The sequence below is a fragment of the Amblyomma maculatum genome, chromosome 4, assembly GCF_055883805.1.
Source record: "Amblyomma maculatum isolate TAMU_Amacu chromosome 4, ASM5588380v1, whole genome shotgun sequence".
NCBI lineage: Eukaryota > Metazoa > Arthropoda > Arachnida > Ixodida > Ixodidae > Amblyomma > Amblyomma maculatum.
Window position 1 is genome coordinate 111,532,749 of NC_139347.1, and position 4,810 is coordinate 111,537,558.

A 4,810-nucleotide genomic window follows, 5' to 3' on the forward strand; every position below is an offset into this window, starting at 1 on the left:
TACTCGGTGGAGCCTTATGTCCAATCAGTCCGTGCGGTGCTACGTTCAAGAACTACCGAACCTTCAGAAGCCATGTCTTCAGGCACCACAGAAACCATGCTGAAACAGAAAACATTGCCTTCCTGTGTACTGTGCCATCCTGCAGGACATACGAGTCATTACGGATGAAGCTTGTGTCACATATTGTGGACCATTTCAAATAGAGAACAGAGTAGAAAATTAGCATCGCGAAACACAGGCACTGCAGCAGACCAAAAAACAAGTTAAGAAAAGTAAAAGCAGCAGCTATGGCTGTCAGAAGTGGCAGCCTGTTCAAAAGCCGATTGCCGAAAATGACCATGAAAAAATTGATTTTTTGAAAAAGGAAGGAAGGAAAACATTCAGAGATATAGACGTGCCGCTTGCAATGGCGTACATGACAGAAACATATTTTTACCAAAGGGTGTTCATCAACTCAGCTAACCCTGTGCATACCACAGCCCAAGTGAAAGAAGAATGGCCATTGATATTTCACAGACCATTCTTCTACAGTCACGCACATAACTTTCTTGGGAAAGATCTTCGGGTAAGATAAGGAGAATGGCTGCAGTGTACAAGTTGGAGTTGTGAATATTCAGTTCTGCTGACTGATATGTGAGGAAACCAAGCTATTCCGTGAAAGATCTTGCTTTTGCGAATGAAAAATTTGAGCATTACAAGCACAGACCTTGTGCAGAGCAGCGAAAGTTGTGGAAATCCTAGGGTGGTGAAGATCTGCAGCTAAATTTAATCAGTAAGATGTAAATGGGCATCATTTTATGAGAACTTTTAAATGTTTATTTTTTTCCCGATAATTTGTTTCTTTGGTTTAGGACTGCCAGACCCGCATCACATTCAATGGTGATACTATGATAGCCGTAGAAAATTGGTAGCATACTGCAGTGTTTCTTGCTGCAAATTTAAATTTCTGCATACATGTCAATGGAAACATTTGCCTTTTGCCATTGAAGCCTACCAATAATCTTTGCTTGACAATGATGAAAAAAAATTTTTTTTAATTTATTCCAGGCCACATTTCAGGACAGTATTGCAATATGCGGTCCACTCCTTGTGAAGTACCTTGACTGTGCACCTTCAAGGAAATCATGTACCTGCTTGCAGAGCGGCAGCTCGAAGAAACAAAAAGCTACATCAGAGCTGAGGCAGATGTGGTAATGCATCTCCTCGCCGCATACTTCAAGGACGACCCTCGTGCTCTTTACCGTATCTTTGAAGTGAGTTATAAACCCCACTGTACCTCAGTAGTGAATCCTGAGCAATCCATTTTGAAGATTGTAAAATAATGTGAAACTATTGTGGTGTCAGGTATAACCTAACAGCCTTCATGGCCTTATTCACTGAAACTTGGAACTATATGAAAGAAAGAAGAAAGAACTATAATTATTAGAAGCCTTGATTATTGCAGTTTGACTTCCCTTACGTATTTTCAGTATGCTTGTTAGGTTCGGTAGCTACCATATGCTGGCACCACTCTTCTCTACTTGCAAGACTGATGCTTATGGCTATACGGAATAGGAGCGTGGAACCCATCAAAGAAAGGAAACTTCTTAGTTGTAAAAAGAAAAGGTACACCTCTCACCGCCGTTTTATTTTTGTTGAAATGCTTAGCATCTGTAGTATGGAATAGAGAGCTGCACCATTGAAGTTAAATATGCAGGTGACTGTCGGAATATCCGCAGCTGTATTGTTTGCCGCGTATGTGTTCCTAGAAACCAAAGGATTCAGTGCATCGGCTGAGTAAAGAAACATGACTATAAAGTTAATCAGTTATCACTGTTTTGGAGCACTATAAACTGTTCTTGTCTGTTACCACATGAATTTGATTTTACTCCCGTCTCTTATCAGGAACGCACGAGCATTACATCCAGGATCTCCGATTTGCCGTCCACGCCAGTTATATTTGTACTCGGTAAGCTTGATGATGGTATTTATTATCATGCTTTGTACATATAGATGCGGCAGCAGATTGTGTGGTTGGACTAATTGTAGTCATCCATGCCTTTTCCTGGATTGCTTAGCTGTTCATTCACAAAAAGGCTAACTAAACAAATTAAATTACGGTTTAAATTTTGGGAAGCTGTCTTCATATGTTACGAGATATTGTCATATATCTAACCAATGAGTATGGGTATATGTTCTTGTAAACTGTAGATATGCGAGCCTTATACAAGACGACTATGTGTTCCTATTTCAGTCAAAATGACCATTTGAAGGCATAGACTTCCGAAAAAGAATGGGGCAAAGTTGCCACTTCGAGTATTCAAATAATGATTACTATATAATTTTGCGCGACAGGCACATCTTTCTTTTTTTTTTGTTACTACCATTTTTTATGGCTTACAATACTGAAGTCAATATTTATGTTATTGAAAATTAACAAAAAAAGTGTCTTCATTTTTTTTTTTTGCAAATTACCTGCTCCTTTCATATTGACAGCACCAGTGCGTATGATGCCTTCACTTTTTAGGCTACTTTAAATAAAGCACTGGCACTGTGTTGCATTAGAAGCAAAACAAAAATGTTTATTCTATTTCAGGTACCATATATGGAAAGCAGTGCGTGTTTTGTGAACAGGAGGCTGTATTTATAGAGCCAGCATCATTCAGTGAGGCAGCTTGCCTGCTTTTCGTGCTGTAATAAGTCCTGAATCTTGAGTATGCAGAGCCAGCGGCAACGACGCTGGAATTTATCCAGAGGTGAGTCTCTTATCGTTTTTTATTTTCTGGTTGTATCGTATATATGGGATGAATGTCATTTCTCCATTTAACACTTGATTCTTCGTTTATTGTACTTGTTGAGGCGAAGCATTTCAGGATAGTTCCTTTAAAGGACCATTTGAAAATATCTTTCCTCCTGGCCTTACTTTTCTTGTTGCTTTTAGAACTGATTTATTATTATGTGCTGTATATACTAATGCATGTAACGCTACTTTTCTAGTCTTGTTTCCAGTACTCAACTTTTTCATTAAAAAAATAGTATTCCCTATCTTGTCAAATTCAGCAGTGGTGCAGGCAAGAAAACATAATTTCTGTGCACTTCTATAAGCTGGCTTACTACTAGCTTCCCTGCTCTATTGTAAACCGGGTGCTGAGGCTCCTATGGACGAGCCCACCGATGGTGAATGCAGACGGTGTACAAAGCGATAGGCTATGAATAATGCACGCACCAGTGATTTGACTCAGCTAACTTGCCACTTAGGACGCCCACCCTTATTGATCTGTGAAAAGTGCATCCTTCAGCAATTCCGTCTTTGCACAGCAGCCAAAATTTATTTGTACAAACACTCTTCCATGTCACAGTGCCCTAGCTGTTCACATATATAAGCAGATATAGAACATTACCTCACACAACGCCATACAGACTTCTAGTCTCCCACTTATTCTTTGCCTCGAACCCCACCATGGCTCATTTTGCTTGCCTCGCGGGACTAGGCCGCACAACGTGCCCTTATCACTTTCGTCAAGAGCCTTCTAAACAGCTAGCCCAAGGGCTTTTTAATAGACACGTTACTGACATGCACCGATGTGATGCCCAGATCTTTTCCTTACTGTAAGAAAAATCTACGAAATATTTTTGCACATAATTTAAGCTCTATTAGTGTGCAACCTCTCGTAGCTCCAACAAAATATACTCCTGTGACTTTTTGCGCGTTTGCAATTCCCTTTTGTTGGGGGTATTGCAGAATACATGAATCTATGCCACTGTACATTACGATTTTATTTACTTATATCCAGAGATATATAAATAACTAAAAGAATTTTTACAGGTTGTTTAGCCGCTATTTCACCTTTTTCTGCAGCCGAAGCTTTTGGAATAGTAAGCAATCAGCGATACACATCAGTGTTCGAGAATTGCATGAATGTTAAATAGTTGCACTGAAAAAGTTTGTTCGTCTTTGAATATTCTAGCAGAACTACTTAACCAACTATTCAGTGTTTCATAAGGTTTATGAAATACTAAGCAACAAACATAACAAGCATGTTACAATGTATTCTTTGGTAAAACAAACATAACTAAAACAAGTCATTTCTGTTTTACAGGCAAATATTTTTCATCTGTCCCTTGTCAGGGAGCAAGTGGCGAGGCGGAAATAAGTCACTCACCGGCGTCCATTCGACAGTTATTCGAACGGCGCAGAAGCTTCGTTCTATCTCCTGATACACTAAGCATGTATGTCAATTTTCTCATGGTTCTTGACTGCATGCCTTCATGGCTCTCTTGATCTTTTTTGATGAATTCTTGCTACGTTAAAAACAACTGATATGTGTGTGTGTGTCTTTAACCATGATCCTGGAAACAGTGTAATAATTGAAAATTCTGCGTTTCCGCATCACTTAAGCTTTTTTCTCATTTCATCTCGTGCATGACTTTCAACAAATATTTTACCTTTTTTACATAGAGAAAGTAAAAGGCATGGCAGATTTAGCATGCAGTAATACATTCGAAACATATGTGCCACTTTGTTCCCAATATTGAGTACAGAGAAAAATGAACGTCCAGGGGTAACATTCAAATGCCAGCGTCCCATTTGTCGAAAGTTTGCTCATGCACAGTTTGCACAGCTGACCTACCAAAAAATGATTCTGACTTCTGCAATAATTTTGCCCTTGTACAGTGGTACATTTAGGATCACTGATAGTCACTCAGTTTTTTTGTTTTTTTTTTAAGTTTAAACTCAAGTCCTTTACCCTGTCTAAGCGTGCAAATTATCAGTAAAAGGTTTTTATATGTCTGACATCCCTTCTTTGCATGTTCGTTTCTACAATATATC

General features: G+C 39.0%; 1 long non-coding RNA gene across 1 annotated transcript; it reads left to right on the forward strand.

Annotated features, from left to right (window-relative positions):
• The first annotated feature begins 1,838 nt into the window (after positions 1-1,838).
• On the forward strand, positions 1,839-4,155 carry LOC146191951 (uncharacterized). Its single transcript, XR_014706375.1, has 3 exons — positions 1,839-1,948; positions 2,576-2,735; positions 4,080-4,155. It is a non-coding gene; the product is annotated as an uncharacterized LOC146191951 (long non-coding RNA).
• The last annotated feature ends 655 nt before the right edge of the window (positions 4,156-4,810 follow it).